Below are 20,720 nucleotides of genomic sequence, written 5' to 3' on the forward strand. Positions count from 1 at the left end.
TGTGGTCCCTAAAAAAATGGTTTTGTAAATTTTGTTGGAAAAATTAGAAATCGCTGGTCAACTTTTAAACCTTCTAACTTCCTAACAAAAAAAATGTTTTAAAAATTGTGCTGATGTAAAGTAAACATATGAGAAATGTTATTTATTAACTATTTTGTGTGACATAACTCTCTGGAATTAAAAGTTTGAAAATTGCAAAATTATCAAAATTTTCACCAAATTGTCGTATCAAAATTGGTTACCACTATCATGAAGTACAATATGTCACTAAACACAATCTCAGAATCAGTGGGATCCATTGTAAAATAAGAAGAAAATAATAAAATCCTTATACTCACATGTCCTATGTGTCCCTAGCTGTAATTCTCTGACCGCTGACGCTGAGGAGCCGAGGAGAATGAGCCGCTCCGGCGAGCGGGCCCCGAGGCTGAGCTCAGGAGCGGTGTCCTGTCACTCAGTGAGCGCAGCTCCGGGGCCACTATCCGGGGAACACTTAGGACCATAGGCAGATTATAATGAGGGCAATCTGGGCTACCGCCCGGGGGGTCCATGGCCAAGCTTAAAGGATCCCTCACTTTACACACTTAACATCTTTTATCCATTGTTAAAAAGCGTCATAGATTTAAAGCTTTTTTCATAGTGTTTTTCACCCTTGAATTTGTTCCAGAAAATGAAGTATTGCTCCTGGAAAATTAATGTAATTACACATGTGTTGGTATAGATATGTTTATTTCATTTGTATGTAATGGAACAACACAAAAAAACAAACAAAAAAGGCAAATTGGACATAATTTCACACAAAACTCCCAAAATGGGCCAAACCAAAATGTTGGCACTTTTCCAAAGTTGTAGGTAAACAACTTTGTTTCAAGCATATGATGCTCATTCAAACTCACCTGTGGCAAGTAACAGGTTTGAGCAATATGAAATCATACCTGAAACCAGATAAAAAGGTGAGAAATTTACATATTCTTTGCATTGTATGACTGTGTGTGCCAAACTAAGCATGGAGAACACAAAGAGGAGAAGAGAACTGTCTGAGGAGTTGAGAACCAAAATTGTTGAAAAATATCAACAATCTCAAGGTTACAAATTAATCTCCAGAGATCTTGATGTTCCTTTGTCCATGGTGCGCAACATTATCAAGAAGTTTACAACCCATGGCACTGTAGCTAATCTCTCTGGATGTGGACAGCCGAGAAAAATTGATGAAAGGTTGCAACGCAGGATAGTCCAAATGGTGGATAAGCAACCCCAATCAAGTTCCAAAGATATTCAAGCTGTCCTGCATGCTCAGGGTGCATCAATGTCAGCGTGAACTATATGTAGTCTTTTGAATGAAATGAATCACCATGGCAGGAGACCCAGGAGGACCCCACTGCTGACATAGATACATAAAAAAGCTAGACTACAATTTACCAATATGTGCGTGAGTAAGCCTAAATCCTTTTGGGACATCATCTTGTGGACAGATGAAACCAAGATAGAGCTTTTTGGTGAAGCACATCATTCTACTGTTTACCAAAAATGGAATGAGGACTGCAAAGAAAAGAACACAGTACCTACAGTCATATATGGTGGAGGTTCAAAGATGTTTTGGGGTTGTTTTGTTGCCTCTGGCACTCATTGCTTTGACTGCGTGCAAAGCATCATGAAATCTGAAGATTACCAAAGGATTTTGGGTCACAATGTAGTGTCTATTGTCAGAAAGCTGGGTTTGCGTCCTAGGTCATGGGACTTCGAGCAGGACAATTACCCCAAACATATTTCAAGAAGCACCAAGAAATGGATGGGAACAAAGTGCTGGAGAGTTCTGAAGTGGCAGCAATGAGTCCGGATCTAAATCCTTTTGAACACCTGTGGATTTAGATCCGGACTCATTGCTTAGTCCGGATCTAAATTGCTCTTAAAATTGCTCTTGGGAGGAGACACACTTCACATATGGGAGACCTGGGACAGTTTGCAAAAGAAGAGTGGTCTACATACTTTTATATATATATATATATATATATATATATATATATATATATATATACATATATATATAAATATATATATATGTATAATACTTGACACCTAATGGGAGCCAAAGGCCAAAGAAGGGGGCATTGTCCTAAGTAGGGGCCACAGAGGGAGACATTATTTTAATTGGGGTCCAAGGAGGGGGACATTATTTTAAATGGGGCCCCAAGAGGGGACATTATTGTAAATTTTGTCTAAAAAGGGGGGCATCATACCATGGGAGCAAAAGGGGAACATTATGATAAATGGTGGCCAAAGAAGGGGACTTTATTCTAAATGAGGACCAAAAAGAGAGACATTGTACTACAGGGGGCCAAAGAGAGTTATATATAATAATATTTTTTATTTAATTTCTATATTTAGTAGAGACATGTACAAACTGAATAAGACAATACAGATTATCACATAATTCATGACATACTAAGAGGAGTGAAGGCCCTGCTAACAAGCTTACAGTCTATGAAGATATAGGAGTGACACAAAAGATAAAAAGGTGCTTGTCATGTATGGTCCGGCCATGATTATTATAAACAGGGGAATTCAAATACCATTACATGAACCAGTCATCAGCCAGAATCTGTATAAGTACAGATACAAGGAGCTGTAGAGTGCATGGAGGCTGTGGATACAGATGAGTGAAGGGACCAGATTCTGGAGAAAATTAAGGAAGGGAGAACAGGGCATAGTTAGATTAGCCATATTCTGTGGGATAGTGCATTCCAGAGAACTGCTGCAGCACAAGAGAAGTCCTGAAGATGGGGGTAGAAGGTTTTGATTACAGAGGATGCTAGTCTTAGGTAGATAGTTGATTTTACATTTCTGGATTCTGTAGATTTGTGATTTGTATTAAACAAAAAAAAAAAACAACAACAATCCGAGGTGTCAGTATTCTTTAATGAGGACATAGCCCTCATGGTTTGTAATTCCAGTGTGTGATGATTAAATAAATGTGATTAAGGACAGATGGATTAAGAGGTTCATGATAGCTGCTTCTTGGATTAATCCAACAAGAGCTAAAATAGTTCCACCTTGGGATCTCAACGTAGTTCTTAGAGGCCTAACTATGCATCCTTTCGAGCCAATAGCCGAGGCACACATAGACAAATTGTCTTGGAAAGCGGCATTGCTTGTAGCTCTGACTACAGCCAGAAGAGTGAGTGAAATCCAAGCCCTGTCTATCAGAGAGACTTATTGTCGTATTTTGGAGGACAGGATCATCCTCCAGTTGGATCCTTCTTTTCTACCTAAAGTGTCGTCTAATTTTCATATGTCTCAGCCAATAATTCTTCCGTCATTCTGTCAAAATCCATCAAATAGCAAGGAAGAAGAATTCCACGCGTTGGATGTAAGAAGGACTATAATCCGCTATTTGAGGCAGACTGAAACCTGGAGGAAGGATCAGAACCTATTTGTCCAATATGGAAGCCCCAATAAAGGAAAGAAAATTGCAAAAATACGCTAGCAAATTGGATTAAGAAAGCAATTTGTGAAACATACATAGTTCAAGATTTGCCTCCTCTGGAATCCTTGAAAGCTCTTTCTACTAGAGCTATGTCGGTCTCCTGGGCGGAAAAAGCTAGTGCATCCATTGAGCAGATTTGCAGGGCAGCTACATGGTCGTCTGTCCATACCTTTGCTAAACATTATAGACTAGATGTAATATCTAATAGAGACTTAGCATTTGGAAGGAAAGTCCTTCAGGCTGTTGTCGCTCCCTAAAATTCATTCTTTGGTATTACTCCAGGTGTGCTGTCATGGAGGGGATTGGAGAAAATAGAATTAGACTTACCAGTAATTCGGTTTCTAAGACCCTCCACAACAGCATGGGTAGTTCCCTCCATTTCTTTGATTGGAAAAATCCTTAGTGTTAATAAATATTTAGAGCATTCATACTGTGTGGTCCTTTGAAAACACTGGGGATTGTAGCAGGGAGGGGCTATTTAACATCTTGTTTTCCTGTCCCTAATTAGGATGGGGAGGCTACCTCCAGGTGTGCTGTCGTGGAGGGTCTTAGAAACAGAATTACCGGTAAGTCTAATTCTATTTTTTTTTTTTTTTACCATTTTTATTCTTTTTTTCTACTATTAACTTGTTCACACTATATAAATACATGCCGGTTGCAAGGATTTATATAGTGTGACCAAGTTGTCAAGCACTTTCCAAGTGATGCTAAAATCGCTTGGAAAGCGGTTGACAACCCGCATGCGGACATGCATGTGAAAAATGCTTCACTTACGTTTGTCCCTGGCAGGAAAAACGCATGTAAAATCTGCATGCGTTTTTTCTGCCAGGGAGATGCAGAAACACTCAGGAAAAATCCGGAGCATTTCTGCATCGTGGGCATGTGGCGCCCCTGAGGGTTCAGTCGCCACAGAGGTACTGCACCTCACCCAGAGGTGTGGTGTCTCCCTTCACTCAGGTAAGATGGGAGTGCTGCAGAGAACCCCCCAAAACACCTGCATCCAACATTACACTGCTTCAGACCGGCTGGAAGGGCAACATGCAGAGCGCAGCTGCTGAGCCCTGTCCCTGGCTGGAGTGGGGGAAACCCAAAGGTAGGGGGAACCAGTAGTGGGTGTGGGTGGAGGAAGCAGTTAGAAGGAGCACACAGTAGGTATATAATGGGAAGCAATCTTAGGGTGGCAGTTCAGAACAGAATGGTCAGTCAGTACAGTACAGACGGTCAGTGAGGACTGTCTGGGAGCAGAGGCTCAGCAGGAGCTCTGCTCCACAAGAAGGGCCCGGGATAGAGGCCCCGGAGGGGAGAAGGGAGTAGGCTCCATTCTAAGAAGGGCTCCCAGGGGTACGGCGCGTGCAGGACAGCACCCATACGCCCCGCATCTGTCAGAAGACAGAGGGATCGGTTGCCCCATTCTAATCTCCAGGGGGTCAGGTTGGTCCCGGATCCGACGTACAGGAAGGACTTCAGCATACCCGAGCGGGATTGAGAGTGGGCAGCGCAGGGCAGCAGGGAGAAGGACCTAGTGTGAAGACGGTCAAAGTAGGAACACGAGAAAGTGGGGTTCTGCCAAGCATTCCTAAACTTCCTGAGGAAGGATTGAACCCCTGCCAGGGTGAACACGGCGCAACGTGGGAGGCCTTCACCTGTAACTTGCACTTTTGTGTTTCCTGAAGAACTGTGTATTAAAATCTTGGACGACTGCACTGAGTTGCCTCCGTCTATTCCTTCACTGGTGCCATTTCCCTCCCTGCACTACAACGCCCAGCGCACCCTCCATCTATTTACACTGCCCTGAGGCCCGCTCCACCTGTGGGGAGCCGTTCCATCTCTAGCTGCCCTAACATCTGCCTCAGAGGACTGTTGCAGCGCTGGTGATCCTCACCAGACACCACAGGTGGCTTCACGACAAATCCTATAAATAATCCCTTTTGCACTGACCGCCCCGGGCCAGCCACCGTGATATTCCCCAAAGCAGCCATACGGCCCGGCTGCCGTGTGCCCCGCGGCCCAGGGGGCAGCGAGTCACCACTTGGCGTCACGAACAGGATACGTGACCAGCCTGCCATCTGCGGGTAATGTGCGCCTAAAGAAGTGTTTTCTGCCTTGAATGTGGCGCCCGCCCCAGAAGAACGGGCGCCATTATGTGCGTGCTAAAGAACAACAGAATGGAACCTCCCGTCGTGGGCCGGGTCCCAGAATGGCTCCAAAAGCAGGCCCTGCCCCTTGCAACAGTGACTGTCCGCATAGATGTGTCCGTCAAAGCGGGGAGGCCGACACAGGGAGTGACCGACAGCAAAGTGCCATGGGACCGCCCCCGAAAGAGGAGAGGTGGTGGAGAGAAGCTGCGTAAAGACCGGGAGGTGTCAGGCCGAGCTGACGCAGTCGCGGGAGCAGGTCGGAGTGATGTCCCTGTCCCAAATGCGGCTGGCGCTGCTCCATCCCTGGTCCCCCTGCAGCCTGAGGCTGATGACCAGGCTGGGTCAGCCTGCAGAAACCAGGGGTTCCCCCGGAGGGGGCCCCACTGTTAAACTGTTTTAGTTAACTGGACTGTACATAAGTTGCCCGGAAGGGTGCAGTTGACTTCATGTTTGCTACCCAGTTACCCGTCAGGGTACAGAGACTGACAGGCTGAGGACTGTGAGAAGCCGGACGTTGACATTGTACATAGTTTAGCACTTCTTAAAGTGCATCCTATTGGTTTTATAATTACAAATATACCTCAGAACAAAAACCCGTTTGGCGTGGCGGAAGACGAGGTCCAGGATTGGATCGTCTATGCCCTGCAGCCATGCCCAGGGCCTACGTTGAGGGTTTGTGGACGGGTCCCTCATGCTGCTACTGTTGCACCCTGGTGCTGGAACTGTCTTGAAAATTGTTTTATATGACAATACTCTTATGATGTTTTATAATGTAACCAGTAACGTTAAAAGAAATGTACCTCCCATAAAGGGAAGAAATGTTGTTTTATGGTCAAATATGCTGATGCATCTTAAAAATTTTGCATGTCAGTTATGCCTGGTTTTGCTCTGTTCCAGCCCGCGGACGTGCTGTGTTTTACCGGGGGGGGGAATGTGGCGCCCCTGAGTGTTCAGTCGCCACAGTGGTACTGCACCTCACCCAGAGGTGTGGTGTCTCCCTTCACTCAGGTAAGATGGGAGTGCTGCACAGAACCCCCCAAAACACCTGCATCCAACATGCAGAGTGCAGCTGCTGAGCCCTGTCCCTGGCTGGAGTGGGGGGAACCCAAAGGTAGGGGGAACCAGTACTGGGTGTGGGTGGAGGAAGCCGTTAGAGGGAGCACTTATACAGTAGGTATATAATGGGAAGCCATCTTAGGGTGGCAGTTCAGAACAGAATGGTCAGTCAGTCTACCATTGGGCCCTATAAGACGTTCTTCATCTCCCGTTGCAGTGGGGTTTTTATTTGTCAAAAAAAAAGACTGGGGGTTGCGCCCCCGCCTTGATTTTCGCGAGTTTAATCGGATCACGGTCTGGGATGCATATCATCTCCCTCTCATCCCCGACCTCTTTAGAAAAAAATTTGGCTCCTACGATTTGATTAAACTAGACCTCAAGGGGGCTTATAATCTCATTCACATTGAGGAGATGAGTGGAAGATGGCCTTCAATACTCCTGAGGGGCACTATGAAAAGCTTGTGATGGCATTTGGGTTGACTAATGCTCCCGCTTTCTTTCAACAGTGTTAGTGACATTTTTAGTCATCTGGCAGGTAGATCACAGCAAACCAATCTTGATGACATATTAATTTATTTACCTCCAGTCACATCAGGTACATGTCAGGCAGGTCTTACAGATACTCAAAGATAATAAATTATTTGTCAAACCAGAGAAATGTATGTTCTCCATTCAGGGTTAGTTCTTATCATTCACCGTTTTTGCATGGATCTGGCCAAAGTCCGGACGGTACTGGATTGGTATTATATTCAAGACTTAAAGGCATTACAAAGTTTTTTGGGTTTCGCCAGCTACTACTGTAAGTTCATCAAAAACTTTTCGGTAGTGGCCAAACCTCTGATGGACGATTTTGCCAAATAGAAAAAAAAAATTAAGATTTTATTATTTTACTTTCCATTCTTGTAGCTAAACACAATCCAGCTAAGTTTAAAATTGAAATGAAGCCCCTGTACCCCCCTCTCTAGGTGCTTCTGTACCAAGTCTTCCCTGGTCCAGGATGGTCTCTATATCACGGCCTCCAGCAATAACCTATTGACACATGATTGTGGCAGCCCTCACGTGCTGATATATCACAGTGCCAATAGAAGTGGGAAGCGGCACAGAAATCACAAAATAAAGGCAGTGTTTGTGGTAATGCAAGAATCCAGCAAGCAGAGTAATCCACACGTCATACAACAGCCCAACATGGATGATGAAAAGCTGCGTCTTCAGGCGTCTGTGTAAGAACATCACATTTTTGTTTTCCTTCCAGAATAAGCACCAAATGGAATAGCTGAATGCCAGGATACAGAGACCGGCGGGGGGCAGGGAAGCGCTGTCCGCTGGATTTTGTGCTGGTTTCACAAGCGGTCACCCTGCAGTTTTCTCCGGATAATGCTGTGGAGACTTTTCACAACACATCTAATAATTGTGAACCTTCCATTCACATGTTTATTATCTTGTCCGCTGGTCAGACTGGGGGGGATGAAAGCTGGACAAGGGATGAAGAATGATCCTTATTACATATAATGGGTGCACTGAGCGATTGTGAAAAGTCGCAGAGGACTGAGAGCAGAAGGGCAGAGGGTTTCCTCTTCCTCACAGGGACCAGCACAGAAGCCGGAGCAGAAGGGCAGAGGGTTTCCTCTTCCTCACAAGGACCAGCACAGAAGCCGGAGCAGAAGGGGAGACAAGGGCTGAGCCACTTACACAGACAGAAAGCTGAGGAGAGGAGGGCTTGTTATTACTCCAGGATCCGCTCCATTCATTCCCTATGTGGCATTCAAGCGCTGAGCTCGGCTTTTCCGGAGCCCCATAGAGAATGAATGGAGCAGCAGTTGATCCCTGACTTTCCACTCCTTCCCGATCAGACGATGGCTCGCAGCGGTCAGACCCCACGATCAGTAAGTGATCACCGAGCCTGTGGATAAGTGATAACTTGTTTTCTACAGACATCCCCTTTAAGTAATGGAGCATGCCAGCAGAGAAGGTGGGAGGAGGCGCTGGTTACAGGGGAAACTTTACCTCTGGAGGCCGCATTTAGGGCATGTGAGGGGCGGACACTTCCCATATTCATCATTACTGAACCCCCGCTCTGTGCGGCTCTTATCTGAGCTGCAGGAGACGCAGCAGTTACTAATCAGCCGCTCTCTGTTCACTTGCAGCCATCCGAGCTCTGCTGTGCCTGTTAGGGGTGAAGTTCGGGTCCTTCGAGGCATCTACTATGCAGCCTGCACAGCAGATCACAGCCCGAGCACAGCGTCTCCGGGTAAATCTCCACCTTGTGAGTTGCTTCTTGTGCAGCAGCCCCATGCAAGTTGCTCTGCTCTCCTCGGCCAGCTCCTGCTGAATACTGAGCTCCTCTGCCCAATCTAGGAGCTCAATAGCCCTGATCACGTCAGTGGTAGCCCAACGCTGCTGGATCAGATTTACAAATGGCAAACTAATCAGCCCTAGGTATTTCTAATATGTGCAGAGTAGGCGACATAAGTCTGACCGGTGTCCTCATAGACCTTTCCTCAGCCGGGGTCTAATAGGAGCAGTAAAATGGCCGTCATGGGGTCCATTGTTAGATCTCAGCTGCCATAGAAACTCATTGGCACCATGATCATGCCTCCCTCTCCTGTCTAAAGTGCCTAAATGCTGTGGAAGCCCCCTACTGTGTCATACAATGGATTAAGCTGCCAGGATCAAGGTTGGCTCCACTGTGGGCAGCTGAGGCAGGAGCAGGACTGTGTTACACAGCCACACTTCTGCCGCAGATCTTGTAAGGACCTGCCTGATGATAATGTGTCCTATAGAGCAGGTCTTGGTACCGGACTGCTCTGTACATATTTACCACTAGCTGGGAACCAGTTACTTACAAGGTCTAGTTTCGAATGTGTTTCCAGGATCTGTAGTTATCAGCATTTTATCCTTAAGGCCGAGTTATAATATCACTGTAACACTCTCGCCCTGTACCTGTATACCTGCCCTGTGTGCTGCACAAAAGTATATAACAAAATGTGTGTACACAGATATCTCCTGAATGGTATTACTGCTAGATCTCCTGTACATAGAAATATGAGGTTCTTAGCGCACATTTTGAGCAAATTGTGCGAGCCCATCTGCCAACGTCAAGGCGACCTCTTCAGATGGGTCCCTACACTAACATTACACTAACTTACTAACTGGGACTAGTTTTTTTGTATTATTATTATTACCACCATTTTTACTATTTATTATTATTGCATTAATGCAATTAATTGTAACTGTTATAAAACGAATTAAAAAAATGTAATTCTAATTTTTTTTTATTAATCTTGTGATTCTAATAATGGTATTACTAAAATCCCTATGCCTAAAGCTGTTGATCCAGAAGAAGGCAAAAACCCCAGGACACCTTCAGCCAATTTGTGTCACAGGGGAAAAATTCCTTCTTGACCCCGGGAAAAGGCGATCAGTCCTAGGACCCTGGATCAAACCTAATAATGTTATTACAAGTTATATAATATTACACTAATTATTGTACTACTGGAGTTATTTTAATTTGTTTTTATAAATCTATTTGATATGGTTATTATTACATTGTGCTATCTTATTACAGTATTATTCTTCTTTCCTTTCACTACTAATACTGCCCTATACCTACAGTGTTGATCCAGAAGAAGGCAAAAACCCCAGGACACCTTCAGCCAATTTGTGTCACAGGGGAAAAATTCCTTCTTGACCCCGGGAAAAGGCGATCAGTCCTAGGACCCTGGATCAAACCTATTAATGTTATTACAAGTTATATAATATTACACTAATTATTGTACTACTGGAGTTATTTTAATTTGTTTTTATAAATCTATTTGATATGGTTATTATTACATTGTGCTATCTTATTACAGTATTATTCTTCTTTCCTATCACTACTAATACTGCCCTATACCTACAGTGTTGATCCAGAAGAAGGCAAAAACCCCAGGACACCTTCAGCCAATTTGTGTCACAGGGGAAAAATTCCTTCTTGACCCCGAGAAAAGGCGATCAGTCCTAGGACCCTTGATCACACTGCTATTCTACCTACTACTGTTATTTTATTACTTTCTTACTATTATCACTAGTATTATTACTCATATTACACTAATACGGATATACTACCACTATATTACTACCATCCCTTTCCCCCTAGGGATCTTAAGGTGCAGTTCTGTCCTCCTCCTCCTATTCTGTCCTCCTCCTCTTCCATCCTCCTCCACTTTCGTCCTCCTCCTCTTCCGTCCTGTTCCTCTTCCGTCCTCCTCCTCTTCTGTCCTCCTCCTCTTCTGTCCTCCTCCTCTTCCGTCTTCCTTCTCTTCCGTCCTCCTCCTCTTCTGTCCTCCGCCTCTTCCGTCCTCCGCCTCTTCTGTCCTCCGCCTCTTCCATCCTCCGCCTTTTCTGTCCTCCGCCTCTTTCGTCCTCTTCCTCTTCCGTCCTCTTCCTCTTACGTCCTCCTCCTCTTCGGTCCTCCTCATCTTCCGTCCTCCTCCTCTTCCGTCCTCCTTCTCTTCCGTCCTCCGCCTCTTCCGTCCTCCGCCTCTTCTGTCCTCTGCCTCTTCCATCCTCCGCCTCTTCCGTCCTCCTTCTCTTCCATCCTCCTCCTCTTTCGTCCTCCTCCTTTTCCGTCCTCCTCCTCTTCTGTCCTCCTCCTCTTCCGTCCTCCGCCTCTTCCGTCCTCCATCTCTTCCGTCCTCCGCCTCTTCCGTCCTCTTCCTCTTCCGTCCTCCTCCTGAGACGTAATAAATAGCATTAAAGCTGCAGTAATTATTTATATTATATATACACACTGCTGAAAAAAATAAAGGGAACACTCAAATAACACATCCTAGATCTGAATGAATGAAATATTCTCATTGAATACTTTGTTCTGTACAAAGTTGAATGTGTTGACAACAAAATCACACAAAAATCATCAATGGAAATCAAATTTATTAACCAATGGAGGCCTGGATTCGGAGTCACCCCCAAAATTAAAGTGGAAAAACACACTACAGGCTGATCCAACTTTGATGTAATGTCCTTAAAACAAGTCAAAATGAGGCTCAGTATTGTGTGTGGCCTCCACGTGCCTGTATAACCTCCCTACAACGCCTGGACATGCTCCTGATGAGGTTGCGGATGGTCTCCTGTGGGATCTCCTCCCAGACCTGGACTAAAGCATCCACCAACTCCTGGACAGTCTGTGGTGCTACGTGACGTTGGTGGATGGAGTGAGACATGATGTCCCAGATGTGCTCAATGGGATTCAGGTCTGGGGAACGGGCGGGCTAGTCCATAGCTTCAATGCCTTCATCTTGCAGGAACTGCTGACATACTCCAGCCACATGAGGTCTGGCATTGGGCACAACAGCCATCTGTGGACGTCTGGCCCTCATCCCACTCTCATGGAGTCGGTTTCTAACCGTTTATGCAGACACATGCACATTTGTGGCCTGCTGGAGGTCATTTTGCATGGCTCTGGAAGTGCTCCTCCTGTTCCTCCTTGCACAAAGGCAGAGGTAGGGGTCCTGCTGCTGGGTTGTTGCCCTGCTATGGCCCCCTCCACGTCTCCTGGTGTACTGGCCTGTCTCCTGGTAGCGCCTCCAGCCTCTGGACACTACGCTGACAGACGCAGCAAACCTTCTTGCCACAGCTCGCAATGATGTGCCATCCTGGATGAGCTGCACTACCTGAGCAACTTCTGTGGGTTGTAGAGTCCGTCTCATGCTACCACGAGTGTGAAAGCACAACCAACATTCAAAAGTGACCAAAACATCAGCCAGAAAGAATTGGTACTGAGATGTGGTCTGTGGTCTCCACCTGCAGAACCACTCCTTTATTGAGTGTGTCTTGATAATTGCCAATAATTTCCATCTATTGTCTTCCATTTGCACAACAGCATGTGAAATTGATTGTCAATCAGTGTTGCTTCCTAAGTGGACAGTTTGATTTCACAGAAGTTTGATTTACTTGGAGTTATATTCTGTTGTTTAAGTGTTCCCTTTATTTTTTTGAGCAGTGTATATTTTCTCATGTCATGTATTTACTACTAAAAGTAATTTTTTACATTTAGGTTTCATTAAGTGTTTTACACCGACTATTACAGACTTATTGTTTCCCTGCACATTCAAGTTTTGTGTTTTCTTTGGGCATAGATCAGCTAATAGGCACTCAGGAAAAAAAAACAGATTAAAGATCTACAAACTCTCCCTTAAGACTAAGGAGCTCACTGATAGATTCTCAGTTAGCTAATTTTGCAGCCAGCAATAGACAGTGCAGCACAGATGCTACAGAAGGCAACATTTTTAATGAAACTCAATTACAGAAATCGATTTTAGCCCCAAATACTTGCATTAAAGTAAAAAAAATGGCCCCAAAGCTGGACAACCGCTTTAACTCCTTACCAACATCTGCCGTACATGTATGGTATAAGTCAGTAGCGGGTGTATGGAGCAGGGTCAGCTCGCCGCGTACATGGCAGATAATGGCTGTGACAAACAACCAGGACCTGCCTCTAACAGCTGCGAGTGGAGCGAAGATCTGCCCACCACTGTTAACCTGTTCAGTGCTGCTGTCAATCTCTAACAGCAGCATTAACAGCGCGCCAGCATTGGGACGCGTCGTTCCATACGCCCACCGGCGCTTCTGTGACGCGATCATAGGGCGCCGATGGACTGCTATGACATCCGGGGGTCTGCTGAAGCCTCCGTGTCTGTCATCATAACGCTTCATTTGGGCTGTAAAGAAGACCGTGGTTTTGCTATATGGAGCATTACTGTGGTATCGCTGTATATAGCACAAGCAATCAGATGATGTATACAAATACAGTGAAAAAAAGTATATATATATTTATTAAAACCCCACACGTTCAACTCACCTCCCACTAAAAATAAAGATAATAAAAATATACACATCTTGTGGTTTGGTCTCTTTCAGAGAAATACAATCTGTCAAAATATAAAAAAAAAAAACGATCAGTGAACACAGAAAAAAATTCAAAAAGACAAAATTGCATTTTTTCGTTCGCCTCAATACTGCAGAAAATCCTGTAAGAAGCGATGACCATGACATATGTGTCCCAAAATGTTATCACTAAAGTCCTCTTGCCCTTCAAAAAATAAGCCCCCACACAGCTCCATCAACCCGAAAACTGAAAATGTTTCGGGTCTCAGAAAAAATGGTGACAGCATCAAAAAAAAGTTTTTTTCTTTTGCCAAAACTATTGGAGAAGTTTGGTCTTGCTGTAATCACACTGAGGAGTAGGATCCTATTACCAGGTCATTTTTACCACACAATGTGCGCCGTTAAAACCGTTCCCAGAAAAACAATGTCAGGCTTTTTTTTTCGCACTTTTACTGCACTTGAAATGTTTTTCCCGTTTTCTAGGACTATGTGGTAAATGAATGGTGTCATTTATAAGGACAGCTCATCCTACAAAATAACAAGACCTCACACTATGTGGACAGATATCAAAAAGTTAGAAAAGTTGGAAAAAGCGGAGGAAAAAACAAAAAAAAACATAAATTGGTTATGTCGGGAAGGGGTAAAGCTGAAGAAACGCATGTAAGAGCAGAATATGGAGGAAGGCCAGATATCACAGACTGGTGGATACTACCTGCTCCATCGCTGGCAGAATACTCCACCCCCATGGTGTCCGCTGATATCTTCTCTTGTAGCAACGTCTCCAAACTCTATAAAACATCGGGAACAGTCAGCAGAGGGTTTGATGATTGGCTCATATTGGCGATATACTCAGGGGCATTACTGGGGCCATGGAAGATTGGGAATGAATAGCGTATTGACTGTTAGAGATGTGATCTCTTCCATTAAAGGGGATGTCTAGTTGGAACAAGTTATCACTGATCTCTGGATAGGTGATGACCTGTCCCAGTGGGAGCACCCCTTTATTATGTGGTATATATGGAGGATGTGATATCATGCAGAGTTCTAGCAGTATTACACTTCGGTCCGTTCTGCGTGCATCTGGGCCATTCCCTATGGAGGAGCGGAGCTGGGGGTAAATATCAGGATCTCGTCGCTGGATCCATCCAGATGGGAGATGTAACGAGTGCGGCGCCCCCCACTGGTGTCTCAGCGTATTATGTGTTGGGGAATAATAACTTATTGTCTGGTAAATGTGCTGATTCCTGTGAGTTGTGGTCGCTGAGTGCGTGTGATGGGATGTGGCTCCGTCCGTTATATTATATCACGTCTTATACCTATAATCTCTCGCTGATCGCAGGTGTCTGTCTTCACACTCAGATGAGAAGGAACAAACTGACGATATAGGACTTTTTTTTTTTTTTCCAAATTCAAACCGAGCAATCCTATTGGCCGAGTATGAATGCAGTTACCATGGTGACAGAAGTAGCAGCAGATTTAAAGGGACAAAACACTAATATTGTACTAAAGTGTATTTTATTATATATTTCACATAACTGACTTGGTACACCTTGGTGTGGATGGGATGGCTTTTTTTAAATCAAAAACCATGTTTACTAAGTACCCTATATTATATATATTCACTATTGCTTTTTACTTACTTATAGCAGGGTATATGCTCATATTGTTTCTATCCTAAGTTTATCTATTTTCTAATAGAGACATGACCAGTCCTCTTTAGAATTTTATAGTGACCCCATTGAGGTCATGGACTGATATTGGGGATTGCAGAGTTGGGGCAAGGTGACAGGTGACAGTAAGTGACATCAAATGAAGGCTATGGTGCATACACAGTAAATCAGTCGTGTTATTCCACAGAAATGCTGTTCTATAAAACACAAAATATCTTCATATGGTGAGGAGTTGTGTTGTGTTTTCATCATTTACATTCTAGCGTGGTGATTGTTAGAACCTTGCTGTTAGGTTTTTTTTCCTTTGCTGGTCACATGGCCTTGTTGGCCTGTTTGGTCCTGCTCCGCCCTTCTGGCTTTGCTGGACTTCATTGTATGTCTACTTTCTGGCTAGCCTGTGCTCTGTATCTAGCTCTGTTGGTTTGCTTGGTCTACGGACCTCTATGTTCTATCTATTTTGTTTGTTCGTCTGTCTGCTACTATTTCTGTTAGGAGGTGTCCCATGTTCCTCCCAGTCCTTGGTACTTGTAGGGATTCCCTCCCCACATCTATGGGTCTCCGTGCAGACTGGATTGGGACTTTGGCGGGTCTGATCGCAGGATCAGGTTCCCTGTTACATCGTAGGGATTCAGCTGAGTCCTATAGTAGGGACAGATCTCCTCTCTTTCCTTAGCTTTGGTAGCAGAACATAACAGTGATCACATAAAATGTAAAATTCCTATTAAATAATTACTGAATGACAGTAGCCTGTATCCCTGGAGGACAAGTCATTTACCGCTTCACCAGGTTTGATGTTCTAATGCATTTAGATGTTTCAGTATTTGTATATATGTATATATATATTTTTTCCCCTCTTAAGGGTATTCAAGCGCAGACAGTGACCAACTTCTTCCTCGCGTTTGAAGCACAGCTTTCAATTATTCCTGTCGTAAACAAGGTAAAAAGCTTAGAGCCGAACACTATCAGACTCCTTCAGTCCCGCAGCAGGTAAATCTGTGAACATCGCCGGCACTCCTGCTGTTCCTAGCACCGATCCCTCTATGAGCGGCTGTGCAGTAATGAAGGCAGGATTCACCCCAAACTTGCTGGTCGTTTTTTTCGATTTCCAGTTCTGGTAATTAGTTATACACATGTATATATCCAGTGGTCAACTCACAACCTGTGTATGGAAAATGAATTGTTTGCTGTATGCATCGCATTTGTAGGATGCACACTGTTCATTTCATTATGGAGCGGAGTAGGAGGAGACTTTCATTACTGTTCCCTTTACTTCCTCCCTGCTGATAGGAAATGCCATGCTGTTTGCTTGTGTCCTGTGATTACAGCAGCCTGCAACAGTTTTCAAGCGTGCACTTCCCGGCTCAGGCATCAAGCAGTAAATGATAACATTAAAACGCTGCTATCCCTTTGTTAGTCACTTTTTTATCTTCTTCCCCCTTCTACGAATGCTGTAGTCCGTTATTCTAGAACTGCTCTGAAAATGGTTCTCTCTGGAGTGTTGGGATTTGGGTTTAGGGTGGGTTAGGGAATTGAAGTTCAGATACTTTGTTCATGTTTTATACTATGGAATTACTATGTCATGTATGTTATTTGAAAGATGGAAAATTTGTATTTGGAGTTTTTCAATAAAAATTATTTGATTAAAAAAAAATCATGAAATTAAAATTCCTCCCGTTCTTGAGAAAGAATAGGATTTTTACTAAGAGGTAAATTGCACGTTCCTTGTTTTACAGGCACTTTACATTTTTGCTAGTTTTGTGCGATTACACAATCCCTTTTAAAGGCCAGTGCCAGTTGTACATCTCTCCCTAAACTCTTGTTCAGCACTATATTTTATGCCAGTTTTATTATATGGTTTCTAGATTTTGTCCAGCTTTGATAAATAATTAGTATTTATACTTTTGCTTTTAGGCTGCGTGCCCACGTTGCGGATTACAAGCGTTTTTGATGCGGAATTTCCGCAGCGGAAATGCTTGTAAAACGCATGGTAATCCGCACCCCATGGTCCCCAAGGGGATTCCGCAAGTTCTATGCACATGCTGCGGATTTTTCCGCAGCTTTTATGCTGCGTTCAAAAATCCGCAGCATGTCAATTAATTTTGCGTTTCCGCAAGCGGAATTGCCTTGTGCAATGCATTAAAAACGCAAGGCAATTCCGCATGTGGAAAACGCGAGATAAACGCATGAAAAACGCGCGATAAACGCGTGTGGAATTCCGCATGCGTGTTTCCGGGAGAGGACTTGCAGAAATGAAGCAGAAATTTTCTGCTTCATTTCTGCAACGTGGGCACATAGCCTGAGGCTGAGTTCACACGATGCGTTTTTCATGCGTTTCCGCTGCGTTTTTGCAGTTGGGTAAACGCCGCGGAAACGCATGAAAAACGCATGGTAGAAGGGCAGCAATGTTCCCCAATTGAAATCCGCATGTGCAGGTTTGCCTTGGTTAAAACTGCACAATCCTTTACTGGACTGGTCTACTAATGAGATTAAGTCTTGGAGTCCTAAGTGCTATGATAAATGTTGTAATAGTCGCATTGCGGCTGTGGAAAAAGGGGAATTATCTGTACCTATTCAGGATTTTTGGAAGGTTTTTTCAGAGGAGGAGTCGCAAGTTTTACCTCCTCATAGGGACTGATTGCACCATTGAGTTTGTTTCTGGAGCTACTCTTCCCAAGAGTCGCTTATTAAATCTGACTATCCCTGAAAGAAAGGCCTTGGAGGAGTACATACAGACGAGCTTGGCTGCTGGTCACATTAGACCTTCTAAGTCGCCTGTGGCCGTTGGATTTTTCTTTGTTAAAAAAAAAGACGGTGGTTTACGTCCATGTCTGGACATTCGTGAAATTAATAAGATAAGGCTGAGTTCACACGATGCGTTTTTCATGCGTTTTTGCAGTTGCGTAAACGCCGCGGAAACGCATGAAAAACGCATGGTAGAAGGGAAGCAATGTTCCCCAATGGAAATCCGCATGTGCTGTGCCCATGATGCGGATTTTTCCGCAGTGTTAACGCTGCGGTCAAAAATCCGCAGCATGTCAATTAATTTTGCGGAAACGCGGCGATTTCGCCACCATTGACTAACATTGAGCCGCTTCAAATCCGCAATTATGTCAAACTACTAGCGGAAATGAAGCGCATTTTGATGCGATTTTGAATCACAAGACTGCAGCAAAAGGGAAGTGACCTCATGTGGGGGCGTTCCTGCCATCCCATGAGCATCCCATGAGCATCCCATAATCCAGGAAGACGAGAATCCCAGACCATTCCCATCTTCCTGGATCATGGCTGAGCCCCTGGGATGCTACAAGAGGATGGACCTGAATGTCCCGCTCATGATTAGTGTGGTAGGTGTCTGCCTTGTGTGTGCGGGATGTGTGCGGGATGTGTGCCGGTGTGTGCGGGATGTCTGCGGGTGTCTGTGCGTGCAGGCAGACATAGGCCGATGTGACACTACTACTCCCATCGGCCTATGTCTGTCCCCCGTCCACTCGTGGCAGCAGGATCAGCTCGATGGGAGCAGTAGTTCCCATCAGCCTGATCCTGCTATTTAAATTGCCCCCATATAATAATATTTATAAATATACATACATATATACATATACTTTTTTGTATGTCTCCATATATAAATTTTTTTGACAACCTTTTTTTTTAAAATTAATTTCAGTCCCCATTATTTCCCCAATAAATTTTAAAAATATTGGTGGCCAGTGGTTAGCTAAAAATAAATTAGTTCATACATTACCTGTCCCCGCCGATCGCCACCTAAAATAAAGTAAAAAATAAAAAACTACACCTATACTCACCTAGACACCTAATTCCCCGAAGCCATCGATCTCCTGTAATAAAATATAAAATAATAAACCACAACCTTATCCTTACCCCTCCGTAGTAGTCCACGAGTGTCCCACGATGATCTCCAGTTCAGAGCAGCCACATAGAATGTGACCGCTCTGAACCGCTGCCGCCGCTAGAATGACGGGGCCGTAAGGGTTCACCGGAGTTCAGGCAGCGCTGCTCCGGTTAGCTGCTTTACGGCCCTGTTGTACCGTGAGAAATTCCCACGGTACAGCACTGCCGTAAAGGAGGTCTCCGGAGCAGCGCTGACTGAATGCACTCCGGTGACCTCAGTCAGGGGCTCCCGCTGCCGGGAGCGGACGTGTTCCCGGCAGTGTGAGCTTACAGCAGCCATGCACAGCTGTCACCATCTCCAGATGTGACAGCTGTGCATGGGAGATCAGCGCAGGAACGTGGACAGGTAACTATTTTTTTTTAGTAAACTAAGAATTAAATAAAATGGTGTGTTTTATTTCAAATAAATTATTTTTTTCTGGGTGTAGTGTGTTTTTTCTTTTTAACACTTTGTAGGTTAGTAATGGGGGTGTCTTATAGACGCCCATCATTACTAACCTGGGCTTCATGGCAGCTGGCGCTGACATCAACCCCACCACTATTACCCCCTGCCACCGCACCAGGGCAGCGTGGAAGAGCGAGGCTAAGTGCCAGAGTTGGCGCATCCTATGGATGCGCCATTTCTGGGGCGGCTGATGGCTGGTGTTTCTAGCCTGGGAGGGGGCTAATATTCATGGCACCCTTCCTGGGCTATTAATATCAGCCCCCAGCTGTCTGCCTAGCCTTTGCTAGCCATTAAAATAGGGGGTACCCCACGTCATTTTTTTTGGGGGGTCCCCCCATTTTAATAGCTAGTAAAGGCTAGGTATTCAGCTGGGGGCTGATATTAGTAGCCTGGGAAGCTCCGTGGGTTTTACCCCCTTCCCAGGCTTCAAACATCTGCCCCAGCCGTCTGCTTAACCTCCGCTAGAGACTAAAATTATGGGGGATCCCACGCCAATTTTTTTTTTAAATAAATCCTTTATTTTAACACTAAATGACATTTGAGGAGTTAATAAAGATGCAGTCCCTAAATTATTATTTATTTTTTAATTAATTTTTCCCAAAAATTTTGACGTGGGCTTTGCCATATTTTTGTATGCCAGCCAGGTACAGCATCCAGCTTCTATGAACGCGCCATTTTCCGGGGTGGCTTCAGACTGCAATTTGCAGCGGGGGGGGGGCCAGAAAGCTTGGGCCTCCCTGCGCTGCAGATTCCATCCCCCAGCTGCCTAGTTGTACCTGGCTGGACACACAAATAGGGAGAAGCCCCACGTATGTTTTTTTTTAAATTATTTCATGAAATTCATGAAATAATAAAGAAAAAAAGGGCTTCCCTATATTGTTGTGTCCGGCCAGGTACAAATAGGCAGATGGTGGTTGGGGGCAGCCCGTTCCTGCCTGCTGTACCTGGCTGGACACAAATATAGTGCAAAGCCCCACGTCAATTTTTTTTAAATTATTTCAGGAAATTCATGAAATAATTAAAAAAAAAAATTGATGTGGGGCTTCGTCCTATATTTGTGTCCAGCCAGGTACAGCAGGCAGGAACGGGCTGCCCCCAACCACCAGCTGCCTATTTGTACCTGGCTGGACACAACAATATAGGGAAGCCCTTTT

This window comes from Phyllobates terribilis, unplaced genomic scaffold, assembly GCF_046119375.1.
Source record: "Phyllobates terribilis strain yellow unplaced genomic scaffold, ASM4611937v1 Scaffold_360__1_contigs__length_1932075, whole genome shotgun sequence".
Taxonomy (NCBI): domain Eukaryota; kingdom Metazoa; phylum Chordata; class Amphibia; order Anura; family Dendrobatidae; genus Phyllobates; species Phyllobates terribilis.